At 45.0% G+C, this 25,095-nt stretch overlaps 1 protein-coding gene across 1 annotated transcript in view; it reads right to left on the bottom strand.

Annotated features, from left to right (window-relative positions):
* LOC142557204 (orexin receptor type 2-like) overlaps positions 1–23,949 on the bottom strand; it is a 103,046-nt gene extending 79,097 nt beyond the window's left edge. Inside the window, exon 1 of the mRNA XM_075668895.1 lies at positions 23,625–23,949. The gene's annotated coding sequence lies outside the window, so the exon portion shown is untranslated. The remainder of the gene's footprint in view (positions 1–23,624) is intronic.
* Between the last annotated feature and the right edge of the window lie 1,146 nt (positions 23,950–25,095).

Raw genomic sequence — 25,095 nt, 5'->3', positions numbered from 1 at the left:
AAGCGATGCAATATGCACCGGTGTCGGTGTGTGCGCTTTCTGCAGAACACTATTTTATTCGCATCAGGCTTCCATACATTAGCGATTGCATGTAAATGCTCTCGCAATAGGAATAAAAGTTCCACAAGCGCATATTGTATGAATATAGAATGCTTTCAGAATCTGGATTGTGGCTCTCGTCGAAGACGCTTGTGACAAGTTAGACGCTGGAGGCAAATCGTGTTACGTGAGAAATATTCACCCTTAGCTTGCAGCTCGCTAAGATTTACAGTGATTGTTGCATTCGCACGTAACCACGCCTCTCGCGAGAGTTCATCGTGCTGTGATCGTTTTTGGTGAAAGATACGCGGAACGAGATTAAGAGTGATTGAAGCGGCTCAACAAAGGGGGAGGGGGGCGACGCTGCTGAGAGGCCACACTGTTGCCAGTCTTCGGCTTGACGTCATTGCTTGTACACTTTTGACACACCACTGAAACGAACCCCTTGTCTTCTCTACTTCTGACCTTCTGCGAGTAGATGGAAACATGCCGAGATGTGCCACAGTAGTCTGCTTATAACATCATTTTGCATGCTTTCTTTACATCTGTACCGTCATGACGCAACATATGATCGTATTAACTGTAGCTCGGGGAAGCTCATTAGGTACGTCGTAGCGACGTCGTCCTGGCAGCTTTCGCCAGGGCTTTCTCTGGCGATACGCTTGAGGGACGCGTGGGTGGTCTGTCATGCGTCACCCGCTTGCACCAGGGCCCTTTTTTATTGGGAGCAGCCTGTTGTAAGTGAATAAGCATTCCTCCATACTCGGTAGTACGTAATGCAGAACAGTCGTTGTCCGAGAAACGACATTCCCGAGAAAGGGCCATGCAGTGGTCATCGGAGGAGCAACGGCATTTCGTTACGTGCCTTGGGTGAAACCCATCTCCAGTTCTTTATTTCGATCGCTGTGCGAACATCGGAATTTCACTGACGGGGTGATCTATCCTCGTTTATGATCTACTCATTCCACTTATAGACGTGTACGCTGTTCATACGGCTGTAACAAACACACCATAGTGTCTTCTTTTTTGTTATGTCTTGTTTTTGCGATGAGTGACCACCATGCATAGCACCGTCGTTCCCGTCATTCATCACTTCGCCCTTTTTTTTCGTTTCATGTCTAGTGATCATAGTCGCGCAATTATAATTCCCGTAGATAATCTGAGCGACCAGTTCAGTAAATGTACCCACAGAAAAGGCGATTTTCTTTCTGGCAGTTCTTTTTCCTTGTATCACCGCTGCAAAGTGGCAAGCACGAAAGTTCATAAAACGAAACCATTGCTTTCGTCTTCCATATAAGCGAAGAGTGTGTCTATTGCCTCTATCTTCCCGTATTGCCAGCCATGAGCTAAAATTTAACTGCAGAAACAAGAATAAAACGGAAGTTTTCAACTTAATTTTGTTAAATATCCTTTTCCAACACCTTACACATATTTGAGAATTCTTTTCAGCTTAACAACATCAACTTGCGATTGCGCTCAAGGCAGTAACTGGAAACCATCAACTGTAGTGATTGCTCAGTAGCTACAGTACTCTGCAGTTAAGTACTAACTCACGAGTTTGACTTTCAGCTAAGGTCGCAATATAGGAAGCATGCAATGACTTCCTAGAAGGCCTCATTTTAGTAAAGGCAATACAGTGAAAAGCGCCTTATCTATATCCACTTATCGCCAGCAGTCCAATGAAAGCCGTGCTGACGACCACAAAATGGCGTACGCAACGCCATAGGAATGCTCCCCAATACATGGGGGCGAATTGCGAAAACTCTCATGTACTCAATAGTGTATGCACGTTATGTACCCACAAATCATCAAACTTAATCCACAGCCCTCCACTATGGCATCTCTCATTGATCCTGCGTTGGTTTAGGGCGTTGAATCAAGTCAATCAATCAGTCACTTGTTTTTTCACTTCTTATTCGACTGCGCAACATCACGATGCCATTCAAGCTATGTGGTGGGTTGGTGGGTTGTTTGGTGGGTTGTTTGGTGGGTTTGAGTTGGGTTGGTTGGTTGGTGCGTTTGGGTGACGGTTTGGTTTGGGTTTGATTGGACCGGGTTGATGTGGTATGGTGTGGGTTGATGCGGTATGGTGTGGGTTGATGTGCTTTGCTTTGGGTCAATGTGGGTTGGTTGGTGCGCCAGTCACTACTGTTGCATACCACACGGCAGCGCATATATTAGTCTTAGCGGAACGTGAAGTAAACGTCAAGCTAAACCTTTGTAACGCTTTCTTTCGGAGCTTACAAACGCAGATTGTTTTCTTTTGGTCTCATGTGCGCCACAGAGGTAAGACGCCAGCAACGGTTTCATTTCGCCTGTGTACTTAGATGCCTTCGGCGCGACGCTAAACTGGCTAAAGCTTGCTATCCTTCTCAATGCTTCATCTTCCGACAAAACTGGCAATGTTTACGCCAAATTTTCACTCTCTTCTGGTAAAAAGTGATTCTTGGGCAGAAATTGAAGTAAATGTATCTCTGTTAGCGTTCCCATGTCATATACTCTGGTTATTTTTGAAAATTTTGCCATGATTTCTTCACCACCAGAAACAAAACATTTCAGTTCAACATCAAGTAACAGTGCGCGGTTAAAAAACACATAATTTTCGTGCTCAGTAACTTACAACATAGTTATTACGCAGATTCAATGCATACATGTCGTAGCAATCTGAATACAGGCGTTAGAGGAGTAATTTATTTGTTATTTTCTTCAAGCCTGATGCGCACAGAAAGTGACGTCATAAAATATGGGAAAATTAATCATTCAATTCAAGAATATATCTGAAAGGAGGCGAAACAGGCATTAGATAATGATTGACCTATAATGTAGCACAATGCTACATTATACTGTACACCTACGAATCTGCAGTATTTATTTAGTGAAGTGTGTCACCAACTACGGCTGCCACCTTTCGTGGCTGGGTCTACAACTAGCAATGCTTCAATATTCACGCTTGCGCTATCCTAGCAACAGCGAGTTCACGATATCGTAATTACCATATCTTACACATAGGGGTTGGCGAACAGAAGCAACAGATCGAACAGGACGTCACTTCAAGATGTTGCACTGGTTTTAATTTCGCAAGCGATGAAGCAAAATTTATTTTATGAAGACAAGAACATCATGGTGATATTGGACTCGTCATTTAAACAGGTATGTCTGACATAACCGGTGATAAATTCATTCGCAGCACGGAAAAAATACACCACAAATGTTACTGAAGTTCGGACCCTCTTTTGCACTAATAATCATATTCCACTGAAGTTCCAGAAGGTAAGTGAAACGTTATTCTCCACTTAGTTGGTGAATAAAAGCAGTGTGCGAACAAAATTATGATCTTCCACTTACCTATTGGAACATATGGCCTCTGATATTAAGAGTGAGATACAGTAACAGCGACAACGAGCTCGAGTGAAGAAAGGGCCGACACTAGATGACATTCAGTGAATGCAGGTTCCACTTAGTGAGTTGTACTTTCTTTATTCTTTTTTTTTAAATATCTTGCACTAGCCTAGCGAAATCCACATGGAACAACACCAAGAGTGCGCATCGCACTGTTTATTCCGCACTAAGTGCCAACCAATCCAACTGAGCACTTCATATGAAATTCTTTTCGGAAAAAAAAACGCCCACATGAAGAAAGAGCATTAACCTATATGACGTCGAACCTTACGCAGTGCAAGCTGTTGCTCCTGGCAACCGTTCTCTGTACGGAGGCGCCGAAACGCTCGGGAAAGAGCCGTATGACATTGCCGTTCTTGCCAACCACCCCACCGAGAAATCGTCTTTTTTTTTCTGCGCGTCTGAGCATGTGACGTGCACGTACCGCGTGTCTACGTTGCGAGATGAAGGCTGTCCCACAACGAGGCATATCCAGCGTTTATGCAGCGTCATCAATCTTTTAGGGCCTCGCCCGACGACGAGTGGGCAGTGTAACTGCGCGCTCCGCAAATATGAGACGACACTGCGGAAATTGCGGCGTCAGGCACGTTGCGATTGCGACTATGGGACAAGCCTGACGGAAGAAACTAGACCCAGCTTGTGGTAGCGGTAATGAAACTGCGATAGGTCCCCGACGAAGGGGTTGCGTCGCAGGGTTTGATGCTTTGCCGGCATCGTCGTGGTGCCGTGCAGTTCAGCACCTTACGACCATCCCCTTGTCAGTCGCCCTCTAAGTGTATCGCAATGTGGCGCGTAATGCCACTCTCGAAGTCTCCGACGACCACTGGTTACAGGCGTGTCGCTTTTGGACACTCCGTCAAATTGGCGCCGCGTGTGCGACGAGTTGTGCTGTGGCCGGTAACTTCGGGGCGGCATTTGTCAATTGAGGCGTCGCTATATAAACGATCACGCAGTCCGTGACAGTGAGACAGAAAGAAAGAATGAACTTTATCCAGATCAGCACGGGAGCGAATCGAGTATGAGCGGCGCCTGTGTTTTCCAGTGGGTGGTCCCATTTGTACAGGAGTCCCGCGGCCCCAGCTGCCCTTCTCGCACAGTCTACCAGTTCGAGCTAGTCCACAACCAATGAGACGGTCATCTTTTCTATCAAGACGATTGCATACAACCATTTCCTGTTGTGGTGTCCTCACTCCCGCATTGTTCAGGCTGTAAGAGAAATCTGATAGGGCCTTCAAGAGAGAGTTAAAAGTGAACAAGTGTTTTGAAAAAAAAATCGCGATAGGTTTACTTCATTACGTATTGCCTTATATCACTCGAGATGAACTTACCATAGCTGTGCAAGACGAGATGCTATAAGTGGAGTGAAATCTTTGACTGAACGCGAAACACTTCATATTCCGGCGCTGTGAGCTGTGACGTGAGACTTTTAGCCTTCTCAATGCATGGTCCATTCGTGGGTTTCTCTTTAGTGAAACATTAACTTTTAAAATATAAGTCGTGCTGGACAGTTCGTTTTATAAATTATCATTTCATTTCACAGCTGTGCATTCGCTTGACGCATGCACGTTCGCCTTGGTTTTTAATTTGCCTTCGTTTGAAAATGCAATTTCAAATTCAAATTCAAAATGCCATTTCTACTTGACAGTGTACATAGAACCATTTGACAGTCCCAGTAAGTGTCCTTTGTCATCAAGCCTGTGACCTGACCAAGGACGACAAATGCAAACTAAAACGTCATAATGTCGCGTTTTTTCTTTACAATTGTGTTTGGCTCGTGAAGAAGATTTGTATAAGGCTTAAAGCAATGGCTCGCGCCGCTCGTCTTTAAGCATTGATTCGGCAATTGTCCTAGCACCAAATTCGACGTCACGAAGATAGAGCTATCAAACTCGTGTTCACATGTGTGCAACATAAACCGTCCACCTCCAGATTCACTCGAAAAAGATAATTTGACACGTGACACAGTCGTTAACATCGCCGGAAGTTGACGTCGGCGCAGCGCGGGAGCACGGAGCTAAATGTTATTCTTTGGAATTAGACTCGCTGCACCGCGACTGAGAAACTTTATCGAGCGGAGTGCTCCACGTAGCGCCATCTATTGTGCGGCGTTGGAATGTTTTTTTCCGCTGGTGCGCAGGTGTTCGCTCGCTAGGCACTAGCTAGCTGAGAAGCACGGGAGGACCACTCCTGTGGTCCTCTTTTCACCTGCTCCGCATTCATTACGAACAAATGTGAAAACACACATGCACACGCAAAGACAAAAACTCAATCAACGGTTCGACGTGGGGCCCAAAAAAAAACTAAAAAGCCGGCTGGTATGCTTTAATCGCAAAAAAAGCATTGTACGTCCGAAAAGCTTTGGCATTAATAGGTTTTTACCAGCAGGGTGCATGTTTTGTCATTTGCTTTGCGCACGAGCGGCTTTCACTCGATGACTGCCCATGCTCGTCTCTGTGCCCTCTCTATCCCTTCTCTCTTTCTCCCCCTTCTCCCTTCCCCAACGTAGGGCAGCCAACCAGGCTCTGGCCCGGTCAACATCCCTGCCTTCATTTTTTCCCACTATCTCTCTCTCTCTCTCTCCGTCTTGTGCCTTCCTGTATTATCGCAAAGCTGGTTTGCAAAGCGGTATAGTCACACTTCAATTTTATTTAAGCTGTCTCCGGCACTTACACCTATACAACAAAGAGTACGCAGACTTGTAAGCATTTGTAAGACCCACAAATGGTGGGATAATGAATGCTGTGGCGATGCTCGAACATAGCTTGAAGCAAGGAAATGACTCCTGTTAAAGGGCAAATGGATGGCAGATCTGATCGGTTCAGGTAAATGTGTCTCGTCAGTCTTTCTTTTTCTTTTTTTTTGCCAAAACCAATTCAATACCGAGAACATGCATTCGAGAATGATGGAGCTGTTACCTTTTTAATGAGTGTACCCGGAGAGTGCACCTCGCAAGAGTGCTAAACAAATTATCGCGCTAATTCAGTCCAGTTAAAGCATGTTAACGCTGTTGCAGAAAGAACTCAAGCCAAAAAGAATTAACAATTGACAGCGAATACGAATGTTGTCCTCACTTTAAATTCATAGGATTCCGACTGTGCGACGGTAGCAGTGTTTGTTTTTGACAGCGCTGGTGCCGCCTCTATTCGCAATGGCAACGTCGGCGTGAAGATAAACGGCGTAACTAATGCGTTTTACATCTGCGCCTCTCCGGCACCGCTCCATTCGTGGCCCGAGCACGAGGTTCCATAGAAGGGCAGCCTTCCCTAACACTTTTTTTCTTTATTTATCTCCTGCCAGATGCCTGTCAGGCAAACACGCACTGACTGTTCCATGAAAGGAAGACAAAAGGCTTAGCGGGAGACAGATAACATGCCGGAATTGCGAGCTGGCTAGTTCGGATAGGCAGAAAACAAAAGGAGGGGGAGAGGAGGGGTCGTCCGGGTTGGGGTTCGGAATAGTTTTCCGATGAATAGTTGTCGCTGTTATTCGCGCTGCAGGGTAAGTGTGACATGCAGGACAAGTTTGGAAGCTAAACAGAATACATGTGTGTCTGGTAACCAGGCAGGCCTTTTACCCCTCCTCGCCTTCGGCATGTCGTTAATAAATGTGATGGGCAGGTAGACGGGCCTACGAAACGCGGCCCTTCGGAGAGACCACGTGATGGGCATCTCATTCGGGGCATTATGCATAAAATGTATTTGGTTCCTCGTGAGGCACGGGATAGCCCCTTGTCGCGCGGTGTGCCTGTTTGCGCCCGCGAAATTACTGCTCCACCAGAAAGAACACCGAGGAAAATATTGACATTGAAGACACGTCGCATGCATCTTGAAGCACCTTTAATGGACAAGTGCTGCAAATTTGAATGATAGGTCTAAATTGATCTAAAAAGCAGTTGGAAGGTTGATGCCCGGGGGTGTGGGATTGGTGAATCTATGACATTATGTAGTGACTTCATTTCTTTCCTTGTTCGTCACCTTGTTCGTTTCCTTGTTTTACGTCGGCTATATTCTTTCAAGTGGTTGTCTCGGCGTTTTCGCTGTATGTTAGGCCTGAAATAGTACATGTTTTCATATGTGGCGTTCCTAGTTCTCACATGGGGTCCTTATTCTGTAAGCTTGAGAACACTCAGAGATTAACTTAAAATTAGCTTGTTTTGAAGTTGCAGTCTTTTCGTGATTATGGAGATGCAAGATATGCTAAAAAGTTTTAATGGACATAATTACTTGGCGCCACATTGTTATATGGAAATACGGTTTTATGAAAGTATGGCTTTCTCAATTTCTTCCTACTAAATGGCAGATCCAAAGATTAGTCTACAAACACGAAATATCGGGCAATTTTAACGTTTTGTAAATCAGTTATCTGGCAGGCGGAAATGCAATCAATTGCCCTTAAAACGAAGCCAGTTAAGCCGCATTTTCGCATATGAGCATTTGTGAAAATGTGGTTGTTTTCTCACATAGCCCATTCAAAGAAAGAAGGTACATTTATCACGAACCGCGAACTGTGTTAGGCTGAACTAACGCAGTTGCTGCTGACGCTTGCTACTCGCCACACAAGCTACACGAGAAACAAGTGTTGCTTTCTTGTGTTTCTATGCAAAGCTCTATTTTTTTCTTCCTCGGTTGCTGGCGATGGCCGTACCTTTCTCGCCGGATATATTTGCGGATGTATATAGAGAACTTCGGCCACTGGATATTAGCAGATTGTTGGCAAATTCCCCAGAATGGTTCTACCGATGTGACAAAAGGGGTATGAAGCGCGAAATAAGTACAGATGGCAGTCAATGCGAAATTGGAAAATTTACGGCGCAGAAAAGATTTAAAATGGAAGGAAAATCAATGTATTCATACAAGACTTTGCTCAGAGTTTTCAAATGAAACTATAATCAAACTTGTCAAATGTCAAATGTCATACTTTTCAAATGTCATATATCAAACCTGTCAAATCAAACAATATATAGTAACCTTTGTTAGTTGCCACGACCTTCTCAAGCCTAGCATTGAAACGGCCTCTGGCATGCCTCACCTCTTCTCTGTACAAGTTCATCACCACCATCTTTACGAATCAAGGCATCAAGGCATTCTTGATGCTGTGCTGTTTCGCATGTACTTTTGCCTTAATGACCTCTCACGCTTAGCATTCGAAAGGGTTGAAGTCAGGGATGGGAGGGGGCCACAAGTAGGGCAACCAGTGGTTGAAGACGTCATCACAAAGCCACGACTCTGTCTGCCTTGCCTGGTGCCTTGTGTCTTCCTTGCCTCCAATGTTATGGCAATGCAGCACACTTGCACTTTTCTTGTAGGCAAAGCACGCAGTAATTTTCTCAGGTGTCCCGCCAGCACGCGCACACACACACGCACACGCGCACGCACACGCGCACACGCACACACGCACACGCACACACGCGCACACGCGCACACGCACATACACACACGTTCTTCTGTATAATGAAGCATCTAAATAATAGTGGATATTTTAAATAGACAAAACTCTGCACGATTTCCTGAATCTGCTAACCATTACGCTGTAGGGTCCGTGGTGATCGCTTCGTGAGTTTCTCTCTTTTACAAATAGATTGTCCTGTTTTACTTACTGGTGTAACTGTCGCGAATTGCCCAGCACAATTATTTTTAAATAGCGAAGGTAAAGAATTCGAACGCCTTTCGAACGTGTAAACTTTTTGGAGCGTTTACCACGAAGTCGAGTATAGTGTTGATGTGAAGCAGTCGTTGTGTAACTTGTAATCACTTCAGACGTTACGATATCGCCAGACTCAACAGATAGGAATTAGTCTATCTGCTTAACTTTATACGTAACTACTGGCTAGCTGAAAACAACTTCTGTGGTTGAAATCACGCAAACTGTCATAAACTCTAAAAGAATCAGGTGGCTGCAACACGTAAGCAGATGCGGGAAGCTGGAGTCACACAAAGTTGTCTCCAGAAACTTCTATCACTATTTTTCTGCTTGCGTGGACTTTTTTGTTATTTCTTTCCTCTGTTCGGGCAAATAAGTGATCGGGGGCTAGCCCTCAATCCAGACGCCAGCAATACATCTTCGTATGTTGTGTTCTTGCATTCACTTCGGGCTGTAACTACGACATTACTGCGGTTAAGCTCTGCCGTCTCTATGCACTCAAAAAAAAAATTGACCTTTTCGGGCCTTATCCCTATACAATATTTTTTCTCCGTCTTTGGTGCACTCAGCTTTTTCAACGCTGTACTCCCGGTTCTCTAAACTAAAGAACAGTATGCGCTTAGCAGTGTGGCATAGCGTTACTGGGACCAAAGTATTCGTAGTGCCCTACAAAAGAAAGTACGCGTAAGATAGGCGACACTCATTTGTTGCAGGACAAGGTAAGTTCTCAAGACCGCAATAGATTTTATAGAGTGGACGTTCGATCGTTGCTCCGCGAAAATATTACAAAATCAGGTTAAACATGTTATTTCGTTACAACATACGCTTCAATTCAAGTCACGAACTTGTTCTTTTGCGGTTTTAACCAGCAACGCAACAAAACATTTAGATGTACTTTTCCACGATAACAAAAAAAAAAAAAAACGAAGCAAAAGAAAGGACGATCTGCTCTTAATGCCATGCGCTTCTTGGCTGATTCCCCACAGTGTGTTATGCGCCTTCAGTAAAGACAAAAAGAAACATCATTCATTCCTGCAATCATTATCGGTGCGTACAACCGCTGGATTCATTGCTGATTTCCATACTGAGTGCGGACCATGGGTTCGATGAGGGATCTCATTTGTTTTCATCAACATCATCTCAGTCGTCGTCATTAATATCATTATCTTCGTCGTTACGTCTTCATTTCCCAGCAACAAGCAACAGCCACTTCGCCTCCTAAATATGGAAAGAGCTCCCGAATGTTACGCTTCGCCGAGCTTTAATTCCTGTCCGAAAGCAAGATTGACTGGCGTAATAAATTTGGACCGAGTGCACCCTTGCACGCATCGCCTGGCGAGCCGGTGAGGTCGTTTTCTCGTTCTTGGCTCTGCTTCATCTTTCCGCTACTTGGCAAACGCCGTTACCATGGTTTCCAAACACCACAAGCAGCGTGGCCGCCGAGGGAGAAATCAAACACACGCACAAAGATCCTGCAAGTGTGGAAAAACGAAACTCCCACCACTGCGCGAACCGTTTAGAAGCAAATAACGAAATACTTGATTCACTTAATTACAGCGCTCTGCAAGCAGACTGTCCTGCCACGCCACTGACATACAGCTTCACCCTCGGAGATCTCCTTGGAAGGAAGATCACGCCCCGGAGTACTATACTTCATCCGTGACGGAAAAAATAAAACAAAAGAAAACGACGCAGAGAAACTCGCATGTTGAACTCGATGTAGGCTTTGCGTCAGGAGCATGTTCGTTTTCTTTATACCGAGGGAGCGATTTTTCTTCCCGCACTGCTTTAATTTTTCTCCCCACGGGGGAACCATTGCAGCAACTGAATTTTATTTTGTGTTCCTCTTCAGAGACTACCACTCCGTGCATGGAATGCTCGAGGTACGTTTATAACGCTTCGCCCGCTGACCAGTGAGCGAATCACACGGGGCCTGGGTTATCTATGTCCGACAAGAAAAAATAAAAGAAGCAAGGAGACGCCAGAAAGTGGAAGAAGAAATCGACCGTGCTATGAAAATATTGGAAGAAAAGGAACTTGTTCGAGCCAAGGTTCGATAATGGCCTACACTCGACCGCAGATTCAAGGCGTTCTCTTCACTCTTCGTGTTCCGGGGCCAACTTTTCCATGCTTGCCCCGACGGGTTGCGAACGGGCACACGAGAGCCGACGCATAGGGGACCCTTGGCTAAAACACCGAAGGTTTTTGGCAAGATATGTTTCCTTTTTTTTTTCAATTGTTCGTTCTGCAGGAAACGACATAAGAAATAAATGTTGCATACGTTGGGATCCTGCACTTTTTTTAGACGTGCTGACTCTCTACACCGGTCAAGAGGAAAGAAAAGCATTGCGTGATGTGTCATGTGGCCGTGGCGTTCGAAAATAACGAAGTTGGCAATATTCGCGCTGTCGTCAGCTTTCGTCATCTTTTTTTTATCTTTGTCGTCGTTTGCTGAAAATGTTGGTACCTCTTCTGTGAAAGATGGCGGGCTGGGATTGTTATTTTAAGCACGATTAAACCCTCGCAGTTCTCCCTGGCAGCGTAAACAATTCAGGAGCCCTTCTTGCGGAACTAGCGTACGGAAATAAATTGGTCGCAAAACTTAGGTTACCAGAAGGCTCTGTTACCTAAAATAAAGAACAAGTTTAGCCTTGAACCGATCTCTATTATTTTCAACGACGTGTTCCAGTAGGGGGACATGTCGAGAAAAAATTGAAACGGGGCATTTCCGAAGTGCCAATCACAGGAATTCTGTGTGTTACGTGTTCTTTTTTGTAAGTCGCTGATGTTTTCTGTGTCGGACGAAACGAACGTTTACAACTATGGCTCACAAAACATTTCAGCCACGGTCTACGTACCGAAACGTCGCTCTATCGATACATGGGATGATCGCCTTCAAATCGGCGCTGTCGGATTATTGATTAATTTCGACTGCGCCCAGCTCACAATGACTTGCATAAAACGTCGCAGTTATGTTCTGCGCGAGCTTTTGTGACGCCGTGTTGTGGCGCACCCGCTGGGCTGATGCAGTTCCCTGCCTAGCCCGCGCTTCCTAGCTGACCATATTTTTTTTAATTGACCTTACCCTGCGCAGTCAAGACTCTATAGCTACAATCAGTCATCGGTCCACGCAGGGTGGATAAAATTTGTTCGCTGTACTGCACCGAGGCTTCTTTTATTGTTTAGTGCCCAGAATCAAAGCAGAGGGCTGCGAAACACGGCGTAGTGCGGGACTTTGGAATAATTTTCGTTACGTCAGCTTCTTTGCCTGCACTCAAAGCATGGCATACGAGAGCGTCCTTGCGTTCCGCCCCATTTTTTTCGTACAGCTACCATGGCTAGAAGCCGACCTCGTCCTCAGCGGTCTCTAACAATCCTTACAGACTCATAAACGGCCTGCCGCAACTATACCTACGCGGCAGAATAGGGCACGGAGCGCTCCGCATACTCCGCTCCGGAGACCACATAACACGACGACAAACAAAAGAAGAACCAATTAGGCATACGATAGTATGGACGCCGGGGCACACGGGAGTGGCAGGGAACCAAGAGGCGGACAGGATAGCTCGAGGGTACACTTATTACCGAGCATCCCACGTAGGCGACCTCGAGGGGACCGAACCTGTAACCCAAGACTATTCAGCGATACTAAATTGCTACAAGGGCTGCAGAAAGCGGTATCCAACAACGCACAACACCCTTAGCAGAGAGGACTCTGTCGCGTGGAGGCAGCTACAAACGGGCTCGTACCCGAACCTTTACTATTTACTGCGACAGCAGTAAATAGTAAAGGTTCGGGTACGAGCCTTTAATACAGTAAAAATAGCAAACTATTTTTACTGCGACAGCAGATGAATGCACTGAATATGGTTCGCGTGGTTCGTTCGTCAATTCCGTTACGCTCACAACAACCGTTGTCATCATCGACGTCGTTGTTCATCCTTATCCTGATATTCACCATCGCCAGAGAGCGAGGAATAAAGAAAACTTTATTCCACGAGTATAATGGGATTCTAACTGAGTCGCTGCACCAATGTGCACTTGGTAGTGCGCGCGAATCACTGGGCTATCGTTCAACTTTTTTTTAAATAAATGGAATATAGAAGCGACACACAACGTCGCTTGGCAAACAGTGCAAAGTCTTCTAGTTCACAACTATACTATGATAGTCTTTACGTGTATTTCGAAGGCAACAGGTAATACTGTAAGGGAGGAGAATGACAATTGCGTGCTTCACAGAGCAGACGTTCTTGACTAGGTGCCGGTGTGTTGGCGTGCAATTTTTCATCGTTGTATTCGCCAAAACAGTGTGAGAGGCGCTCATGACAATGACAATGATAAGCCTCAAACATGGTGCATACTCACAGTGGCGCATGCCTCAAGAATCAAAGGCCGGCTAAAAAAAAAATAACATCGAAAGCGCCCACTAATGGCGTCACTGAGAACAACGATGTCCCAAGAACAACGCCACGCAGTTTTGTTTTTAGAGCGCAGCTCTTAGGCGCCCGTTCCAAGGTTGAGCGTCGTTGTCCCTCGGCGTAACCGCGCGAACGCGCCTGTGCCGCTGCTCGCGCCTTCGCCGTCGTCGTCTTCCACATCTGGCTCCCCTGCCTCTCATCATGCCTGCGTTCCCATACGTTCCCTACCTCTGCGAAGGAACTGATGGCACCTGGTGTATGCTCAACCCTCTCAGGTTATGAAGTATGACGCACAACAATGCCTCAAGCAAACACCACCCCGTGTGTGTTCTGTGTGCTACACAGACAGCAGTGATGCACGCAAGGTAACGTTTAACATCAACTTACCACTCTCGTGTTGGGCTAAACGTTGAAGAAGTTAAGCATTCGCTGTCAAAATTATCGCTAACTATCGTCAATCAAATGAAACACGGCAGAAAGGTTCGCTCACATCGATTCCCTCAGGGCGTGGGATCGGCATATTTTTAGTGGGTTTTTTTGTGTGGTTATGTGGTGAGATAGGGGAAGGGCAGCGTTGATTTCTTTTAACATTCTCATCTTCACTCTGACGTGAGCCATTGCGCAATCTTTCACAGCTGAATCACATCGCACAGGGTTGCGCGGTTCCGATTTGTCTGCAAGTCAACCGCGTTGCAGAAGCAAAACCGGAGGAAGGTGGAAGCACCCAACTGGTTCGTGATTGTAAATGGCACTTGTCTCGTAAAGCGATAAAAAATCGGGCGCTTCCTGTTAACATTTTCCTTTTCAAGCGAAGCTTGTATTGGGCTCAGCAGTTTCGGTGCCGATATGGTCGCGCCAAAACCCCGTTGCTCCAAGAGCAGAGGAGCTGTGGGAAAGCGCACTTTGGTGAGTTTGAAGATGCGTCGGCGCCGCAGCGTGAGTCATAATTAAGGATTTCAGCTGCATAGGCGCGCGCTCACACGCCGCGCACAAGAAATCAGAGCTATTTCGCCTCGGTTGGAGAGGGAAAAGGCAGGAAAGCGTTTAGCCCGCGCTGCGCCAGCTTCGTTTCCGTTCGGTTCAGTTCAGTCTCCGAAAATGGATGGAACGGTCACGCGTTGTGTGTTGCCCCGAGGAATAGGCAGCGTTCGAAGAGCGGTGGCTAAAGCTCGCGCGTGAAAGGTCTCGCCGTCGGCGTACCGATCCAGTCGTTAGAGCCGCCCGAGCCCAGACAATCCGACAGCAGCGAGAAGGAGATACCGAGCTGAGGGAGCGGGAGGCCAAAGCAATCCGGCACCGTTACCGGTGAGTTACTTAACCGTGACGAAGGGCAGCCGCACGCAGGACAAGCTTCGCTTACCGACATTTTTCGCTAGGGGAAGGGTTGGTCATATTGCTTTTAGTGTGTTACCCTGGGATGCAAAATTGTGGACGCAGAGCATAAAAAAGACTGCCAGAACTTACTGTTGAAGCCAATCCGTGACGTTGATATCACGTTTTTTTGTTTATTGTTCCGTTCGCATTGGTGACAAATTCCTCAATCTTACCAATCCATATCAACTCTCCAGACCTTGAAAATGTGTCGCTTAACAAAGAAGTTCGCAAACAAAGATTGAATGCATGTAGCGCCACAGCAGATCATCGTGAGAAGTTACAACATCCATGGAAAATAAAGTTTGCGCATAAGAAAAGAAACTGGAATATGGAATGTAGCAAGACGAGTTGCGCAACAAAGGCGCTTGTTCATTCCGTAGAGATTTGGCTTTGTTCAGTCGGTCCGGCGCATTTGTCTCCATACGAAGCCGCGACAGGAAATGTGCGCTATCTCTGTTCTTTCTTTTTTGATATAGAAGCGACAGCTGGGGGGGGGGGGGGGGGGGGGTCAAATTTCATCTCTAGGGAACGTATGCGCATGCGCGTACTCATAGCCACTCGTTGGAATGAGGTTGAGTACCACTTCTAGCTTAGAACAAATCCAAAAAAAAAGAAAGAAAAGAACAAACTGCGAGCGAATGTCTAATAGCACACACAATAAATGATGTATTTGGAAGCAGCTTCGCCATGTTCGGTTACAATCGTCACTCGGCCTCAGTTTCACGGGGCGTTCTTCTTTATTTATTTACGCATTTAGTTATCTTTCTCGTCATACGCGCGCAATAAGAAACGTTGCTGAAGCCGCTGCATTGAGCAATATATGCAGGGACGCAATAGCGAGACCGACGGGAAATCGCTCGTTGGGACAAGCCGCCGAGATATGTTCTGCGTTGCATTATGGGGGCAGTCGTTCTTCGTATGCTTATATAACGCTGAAACTGAATGCTCCTAACGTTAGCCACTTTCTTTTTTGCTTTGCATCATCGTGATGCAAGCAGAAAATATTGAGCTCTATATCATAGAAGAAAAATCAAAGAAACTGTCGACTTCAAGTCGTTTCGACTTTCGCTTGTCTTTTGATTTATTTATTTCTTCTGGCTTGTGTGTTTGTTCCGTCGTTTGTTTGTTTGTTTTTTGTTGTAGTTGAATGCACGTAATATGATACTTGGTAAGATTATTCCTAAGGCACTAGTGTAGGAATTATGAAAATCAACAAAGAGCGCCCCCATAGCGGTTGCGAGCTGGAAGCAGGAGCGGTTTCTGCAGGAAAACTTTGTCTTTCGTGAAGACCTAATCAGCCACACTGAGCTCTGCTAAGCTGACATAGAGATTGTAAGCTACCTGCTTTCTTCTATAGAAACTCAAGCTGACATTTTATTAAGTACAGAGAACTTCCTGACTGTAGCGATGATAGCCCCATGCGGTACGAGAAATGGTTGAAACCACGACGAGATTGATTTCTTCGCGGAGCGGCTTAACTAAACAAGCAAGGTCGTATTTATCTAGAATTGTATTATTATTATGCGTCGTTCATTTGGAAGCGTGATTCAAGGTAAATGTAACGCTATCTTGGCACAAAGGCAGGGAATAAAAGCACTCAATAAAGTTGTAACTAGTACGAGGCTAACGCTACATTGGTCATCACGTTTACCGAGAAAGGATACTGATATCTTGTATTATGCGTGCAAAATCTTGTCGGACCACAATGAAGTAATTTCTTTTTTTGAATTTTTTTCAATATATCCTATATCCAAAATTTTTTTCAGGCTTCAAGTATGAAAAAAGAAGAGTTTCGGATTGTAATTTAATCAGCGCGTATTATTAGTGCACGTAAAGTGTGACGACGTTCGCAATTATGGTGATTTTAAACTTATTTACGTCGCCAACCGTGCGATAATGTGGGCTACATTTGGGCAGTAGCAACATATGGTGCTAGAACCAATGGCATTTGAGATCAATATCTCGCTAAAGTGATGTTGGCTCTATCTACAGGATCTACAGGAGAGGAGTACACATTTGAGTGGGTATTCTTTTTTTAGGCGGGTTTATACGTCGCACTTTCATGCATGACTATAGCGCAGTAATTTGTAATTACCGACCTAAGATCACTTCTACAACGGTATATCATCTCTAAAGAAACATGAGAGCCCTTCCAGCCTTCACAGATTCTATGGTAATATTGCACAATGTCATGGTAACAGTCCTCGGCAACACTTCCTTAATGCTTGAAATCTATGCTGTTTCATCCCCCATTTCTATCAACAAGGAAGTCTCTCTATGCGCGATCTGGCAAAAAAAGAAAAGATAAACAATCTTTACTACACCAATTTCCACAGCTTCATCCTGGTTTCTCCTTCTGCAAGGCCTCTTGATTGAGAAACTTTGAAGTTACCCGCTGAAAGCCGTTTGCGCAAGTTCCCACTCGACATTTCCTAAACGCCTGTGTCGTGCCAATGCTGCTTGTTGAGGATTAAGGGCATCCGGAACAGCTCTGACACGTTGGGATAAGCACCTGGTTCTCCTTTTATTATTATTGATATTATCACCGTGATTTTTCGGCATTCCATTATTGAGGTAGCCGAAATGACGTAAGATCTCTGCAGCGTGTTAAGGAAATCAGTAATACGCTCACTGATTAGGTAATTACGTCCGGTTATAGCCGATTGGGGGCGGGCGTCTTTTCCATAACTGAGATGAATCACTCATTGGAAGCATACCTCTTCTGTCTACTTCCTGAATAATGAAGCTGGTGTGTTCTTGGTTTTATCACTAACGTGAGCGCACTGATATTATGAATGTTCTACGCTAGTCCTGGCGTTTCGTAGGCGCAATACACGGCCCCGTGACCAAGGTGATTGTAGCTACGATATCAGCGCTATCGCGCTAGCGAATGCTCGGCCGGGAAAGCTGCGAACGACGCACCAATGCGCGGTTACGTAAACAAATCGAAAGTTGGGAACTCGGCTATCAGCGCCAACAGGCGCGCATCCGTAATCCCATTTCTCCCTTCGCACCCGGACTGCTACAGGGCACTGGCATGCGATTTGGCCGCAGCTCCCGTGTTCCAATTGCTTTTGTCCGCACCTGTGTATTCTCAGGATACGACCCGCATCTTTCCTTCTTTCCTTCTTTCTTTCTTTTCTTGCTTATTTCTTTTTCGTGTCATTTCAAATTATGTGTCCTACACGTCCTCCAGGAAGCTATGACATTACACACAAAAGAGCGGGTGCCTCCGTGCCTTGCGAGCAGAACGTGCACTGGTACTGGCTTTCAGACAGCGGCAAAGGAAGTGTCTGCAAGAAAAATGGCGCAACAACGAACAAAAAAACAAACAAACAAAAGCAAGATGGAGAGAAGGAAATGCGAGGCCTGGCGAGATAAGAATGTGTGCTCGACCACTGCTCGCTGCCCCAAGTGTCTTCTTTCGCTCAGTCCCCTGAAGCGAAGCAGAAAAGTTCCTTGGAGCCGCTGCCTCAAGTACATGCAGGGAGAGGCGTCGGCAGAGCCGACGAAGAATGCAAGGACGTTTCGCAACAACAACAAAACAACAAAAAAAGAAAGCTTTCTTACGAAATATGTGTTTCGTGGAGATGTTTTGGTACTGCGAGATAAGGACTAAGAAAACATGCCTTGCGCTTCTTATCAATTTTTTTTCCTCGCGTCTTGCAGGATGAGACTCTAGCTTGCGCAAGAGAGGCGGCCTTGTTGCTCTGTGCCGTCCGCACCCCAAACTCAGCTCGAAACATTGACGGCGTGGCATGGCCCGCGTTTAATTTGGGCGTTCTTACATTCGGCTTCTTTAAAGTTGAATGCTAGAGTTTGCAGGCCAAAATTTAGATCTGGTTACGAGGGACTCCAAGTTATTATTGCGAAAGCGCTAATAACCCGGAATATGTCCCATGAGGCAGAAAGGCGGGCATTGTTGTCCGAAACGAGTGTTACCAAAAATCGATCGGACGTTATCATTGTCTTGGATGACGTCAGTAGTAGAACAGAATGTAGTAAGTGGTATAACAACGGTAATTAGCAGTAATGATGTGTAACTATGTAACTATTATGTAACTAAAATGAGTGAAAGTTAATTGAGGTGAATAAGAGCGAAGCAAAGTGAATTAAAGTGCAAGATAGAGTAAGGTGAATCAAGATGAAGTAAAGTGAAAGAAGGTGAATGAAGGTTGGTGTAAATTAGAGCAAGATGAATTAAGTGGAATTAATATGGTTTAAGGTGCATTAACGTTGGGGCAAATTAAAGCAAGGCGAATTAAGATGGACTTGTGAAGGACACGTGACACTGTATTACCTCACGTATCGTTGACGTAACCGATTAATTATACAAGTCATTATGCGTTCGCATTCTAATCACGCAAGTATACATAAGTGACTGTCAATTTGGTTAAACACCTGGCGTTCTTTAACGTTTACCCAATGCCCGGTACACGAGCATTTTTGCATTGCACCCCCATCTGGATGCGACGACCGCGGTAGGGATCCATCCCGCGACCTATAAAGCTAGCTCCTCGAGCACGTTCCGCTTGTCCTAATTTATTGAACACTTCATTGCAATGGGACGCAAATACGAGTGTAAGTATTGCAACTGTTTTTAACTGCTGTCTAAGCAGCACAATCGAAGATCATGCGAGTACGAGAGCATGTTCGGAATAAGTTCACTACTGTAAGGTAAGGGCAGCTGTATGCCCTGTGAGTTTGGGAGCATAATAAATCGTTACAAGCAAATGAAAATACGCGTTTCAGGTGTCTTTAATAAACGCTACGTCGAAGAAGAAGAAAAAGAAATCGTTCCACGCAGCCCTAATGCGAAATACATTTTTCCCACCAAGTGCATTAGGCTCAACGCAAGAACATCTGAGTGAATTTCTTAGCCAATGCTTACGTGATATCCGTTCTCATATTCTCGTAAAACGTGACGAATGATGTCCGAAAGAAGTGCAGGAAAGCCTGTAATCAAGCCATATTTCTGATGAAAGTGACGCATAGCATGTTGAACTAATGTGAAAATTTTGCGATAATTTGATTGATTCCCCGATGTTACATTAAAGCGATGGTGGATCGTGCGTAGACTCGACATGGGAGTTCACTTTATTTTCCATTTCAGTTTACCCGGGTGTCCTGTTGTAAGAGAATGAGAGAGGGAGATGACCAAATTCCGTGCAAACGAAACTTCATTCTCCTGTGCTACTAGCAACGGCACCTGGTGCTCTTATTCGTTTCATGAACAGAGCTGCATTATATCCTTTCAACAGATTTTATCTTGTTCCACATACGTCTCCTAATTAAGTGGGACATATAAACAAAAATGAAGTGCAGCCTACGTTGAAACGATGTGTTTGATCGTCGGTTCCTCCTTCGATACAGCTTCTTGCCACTGTTATGCTGTATATCACTCTTAATGCCGTTCCCCATAACTTGCACTGAGTTAGTAGAAAATCTCAATCTTGCTCCGCATAGATTCCACTAAGCGGAACATTTCTGCAAAAACGTTCTATTTACTTAGTAGAACCTACGCAGAACAAGTTTACCAGTGTCACGGAGTGCAAATATTACGAGGGAGATGCTAAAACTGCTACACGATCTTATCTTCGTTCTCTGACGCCATCTTCAATGGCGCCTCCTGAAATAACTCGACCCAGAAGTCACCTGTTATTTCTTGCTTTATCTTACATTTCTAATGGCTGAAGTGACTATCAAGGTATACTGCGACATGATCTTTCATTAAACGAGCACGCCGAATACTGCTGCATACATTGACTACTTATAGGCTACAACCCCCCCCCCCCCCCCGCCCCTCTTTTCGCACCCTTCTGTGTTCGAGTAATGCCATTTCAAGAGAGCATAACGGGAAAAACTAAGCCACTTTAGTTGGATGGACTAGTATTTCCGCAGCTCTGTTTTTTTTTCTAACTTGCCTGTAATACGTTGACACTAGAAGAAGTGATTAGACGCGTTTCATTAAAAAAAAATATTGAAATTCTAGCGCCAGTACGTTCATGTAACCTCACGTATTTCAAAATGTTTTCTCGCATTTGAACTATTTCGGCGGAGTAAAAGCCTTTGGTTCGTCTGGAATGCAAAGTAATGCATCTTTAATGATAAAAAAGAACAGTAACTAGAAATGATCAGTCGACATCAAAGTTTGACAGCACGGCTAGCTGGTGCCAGAATTTCAAGCCCACGTCGCGAAGCGTTCTTGGTTTTCTGTTCCATCTCCATCTTGCTTACAAATTTTGTTCTCACAGTAGTACTAGCCTTTTGTTTGGTATTGTCGAGGTGCAGTTTGCAGATAAACCTAAAACGCCCTTATCGTTGGTGTTCCTCTAAAGAAATCGCCACATATGAGGACAACGTAAAAAGGTGTTTTTGCTAAATTACAGCTGGTGCGTCGCACCTCTGGTGGTTTCTCTAGCACTAGCGGAAGATTGAGGGGCTCTGAGGGCATTAAAACCATAATTGTTTTGTGTAGGGGCAAACTTTAGACATCAAAACGTGTTTCTAAAACTGGCAATCCTCACTTCGTGCTACGATTTGCTTCGGCTAATTGCCATACCAGGAAAAAACCACTCCGCGTAAATCCAGTTTCGTCCTCGCTGAGGGGAATTCTCCAAGGGTAAGTTTCTAAAATAAAGCGCCATATGCTTTGGGAGGCAAGAGAAACTGCACAATAAGCATAATACCAGTTGTGTACAGATGTCAAATGTAAATGCCATAGCATTCATCGAAGGCTTTTGTTTATTACCTTGCAACTTGATCATATGAAGACGCAATCTGCATTTTCTTTATGGCCTGGTACTTCAATAATTTGGATTAAGCTAACGAGCAACTTATCAAACCGATAGTGATTCCGGTTGATTATGTGAATACTGTTTCAGTCGTCTTCGAATAGTTGTCATTTCAGGACACTTACTGGCCAAACGAGCCTTCAACCTTTCAGTATACTACTTCAAACATTTCTTGAAGTTTCGCCAACGTCTAAGCAGATATTTGTGTGGTGCGTTGCTATCAGCTTCAGCTTTGAACCGCAAAACGTTTATCCTCTTCACGTGCTTGGTAATGAGAAGAGAAATTTGCTTCACAAGAAGTATTTTTTCCTGCAGGATTTATAATTCCTTGGCTGTCAGTTCTGATGAAATCCTACATGCACCTAAACTTTCTTTGGCGCGAGTTTTAAATTTGCTTGTGCATATTTACAAAGGCGAGCGCGCGTTTCAAATTGAGTGGAAGGACCGGGATCTCAGCGCTTAGAAATTTCTCAACACTGCCTGGTTTCACCAGAGTTTAATCGTGCGGCAAGGAGTTAGCGCTGGTCTCAGGCTATTCCGGGAAACTTTCAGCTGCAAACTTTGTTCGTGGGCCTCTTTCTTTCTTTTTCTTTTTATTCCTTGACAAAATTGCAGCGCAAGTACTTGAAGCGCAGAGAATGCGTTATATATATTTCTGTGTAGACAAATGTGGATTTCCAGAGTATGGTGGTTGGAAATGAGTGGTTAATTTTTTTTCTTAGTCTTAGTAAAAATTATTTATAGTTTCTGTGGCTATAATTTTATTATGCGTGCCATGGACATTCCTGGACCGTGTTTCTCGACCCACTAGATTGCGTTTCCCTTGCCTCATTTAATTTCTTTGTAGTTGGCCTTCCCCAGCGAAATATTTTCCACTTATTCCACCTTTGTATGGCGAATAGTTTTTTGTTCGTTAATGGCAACACTACTGAATCTGTATTTAAAGTTAACCAAAGGAAATATGTTTGAATTTTACAATATTGTGTTTGCAGTCTATAACGAAAATTGCGTAGAAGTTTCATCGTGCACACATGCTCAAGGGCACAGTACTAACAGAACGTTGAAATATTCCATGATAGGCGTGTTGAAAACATACCGCGGTGGGCATCATCTATGTGCACATGGCCCCGTCCGTTTCTAATCTCCCTCTTGGAGCTTGTAGTGTATTTGACAGGTGACACTGGTGAAACCGAAATTGGGCATATCTTAGTGTTGTAGTTCGCTCAAAAAGGAAAAAACTTGAACGGCCAGCTTATCTGTGTTATGTTTCACTTGCGTACGCAGATAATGAAGCTTCTGACATGTGGAGGTCTGCTTTCTTTTTGCTAACTGCAGCAGCTGCAGCAACAGCTTCAGCAGCAGCCAAAAAAAAAGTATTTAACATATATACTCAACGCCAAGTGCTGTCAGGCACAACGCGATATGGTGGTATTGCAAAATATCTGATGTAATTTCCCCAGTAATGTGTTCCGTATGGCTGAATACTAAAGTAATAGAACTCCAACACGTTTTTTCTGAACCACAAACTTTCTTTTTTTTTTCGGTTCGCCGTAGTGTAACGCACAAGCCTCGCACAGTTTTGAGAAATAGTTTTTCATCTTAAAGAATATCTCTCATAAAAAGAAAATTAGTTTTTTTTAGTACAGGCGTTGGGAGAGCATGTGTCCTATTTACCCGTCTAAAATGATAAATAAATACAGCTTCTCTTCAATAAGGCTGATCGGGCACAATAACTGAGTCGTAAGAACCGGCGCCTGTAAATTACGTTACTACAATTACCATACCCAACCAATTTTTAGTTTTACGAAGTTAAGCATTCGTCAGCTTAGACCCAAAAGCACGCTTATTATTCTTTCCCCTCTTCTATTTCATAAAACCCACATCGCACTTCACACATTCCAAAAAAAAATTTATAACAAAAAAAATCATACCACTGTTCCTAAAAATAAAATGTTCTCACCTTTCTCTGTCCTCCCGTCACGCACTCTCTCGATGCCGCGCGATTTGCTCGCAGTGCGGGCTGGCGGAACACCCAACACTCCACTAGTATCGTCGCACAATGGAGTCAAAAACAACGGTCGCAAAGCTAATGGCTCAGTGAATGAGATCGAACTTGTCTCCCACCTCTTTTTCCTTCTTCTTTTTTCTCTGCCGAATACCCACGAAGCGAGCGTGTACTTTTTGAAATACGAAACTTTTCGGCGTACAGTTTCACTCTCGATTAAGAGTTCGGCGAGCGCGCCAACTTGGCGCCGGGCAGAGCAGACACAGCCGCGCGCGACCAACTTTGGAGCCCGCTCTGGGGCGAACCCGGGGTGCGCGCGCTTCAACGGCCGTCTCCGAAGCCCGGGAGGCGGAGCCTGTGCTCTCCCATTTTTCCTTGTACGCTTTGTTGTTCCCCTCTTCCTCCCTATTGCGTTGGCCGCTTGCTTCCTTGCTTTCGAAAGCTTTCTCTTTCCACCAACGCACTCTCTCCACTGCTTTCGCTTCCTTTCTTTTTTCGCGGACGTGATGACGTCACAGGACGCGCAGTGGGTCGAAGTTTACTTCGCTCGAAGTACACGGCGCGCGTCGCCCACGATTGGGAAGAGATGCACACAACTCCGCCGTGCGACGGTTTGTGATACGTTGCACCTCCACGCTAGGAAAGTACGCAGCGCGGAAACTGAACGGTGCAGTGGTGTACTGCGCGGGACAGGTTTTTGACAAGGGTGTTCTTTTTCTAATGTGTTCCAACGATCTTAAGGTATTGCCACTTTCTTTTTCTTTGAATGTTAGAGGGGAAAATATTCTTATGAACGTTCGCATAAAATTGGCAGCGAACTAGGGTGCCTGTGCAGATAGACGTCGATAGCATCCTCGCTTGACTGGGCAAGTAGCGTGTCCCTTTTTTTTGTGTGCACTTCCCATCAAATCCCGTCTGCTGTTCTAGTGTAAAGACATTGCTTTGTTCTTTTTTGCTCTTTTTAGGTAGCGCACATCCACTGCAACTCGCACTTAAAGCTGCCGCAGCTCTTCCTGCGAAGGGTGCATTTCTGCATGCACAGTCTTTGTGCGGCAAAAGCAACGTGCTGTGGGCAGTCGGTGGACAATCGGGAGCGTCCAGTTGGAGAGGCGATCTCCCTCTATGATGCTCCATTTGAAACAGCATTACTCGCAAACGCAGATCGAAGGTTAATCTTAAAAAGTGATATCAATAATGTTAAACGTACACGCGGCATGGTGTAAAGGGTACTCGTCAGTTGTCCCTAAGGTAAGAAATCTCGGTTCTAGAACACTGAACAGCTGGCTGCTTCAACTAAAAAGTGAATAACCGACCAACAAGAACGTCAGAGATAATATAATACACGTTCCTTTGTTTCTTTGGCATTAAAATAAATCACAGCTACATGCTGAGGCAGTACTGCGGCACGCCATCAGTCAACCACGTC

The sequence above is a fragment of the Dermacentor variabilis genome, chromosome 9 (genome assembly GCF_050947875.1).
Source record: "Dermacentor variabilis isolate Ectoservices chromosome 9, ASM5094787v1, whole genome shotgun sequence".
NCBI lineage: Eukaryota > Metazoa > Arthropoda > Arachnida > Ixodida > Ixodidae > Dermacentor > Dermacentor variabilis.
This window is presented reverse-complemented; position numbering and strand designations above follow the sequence as displayed.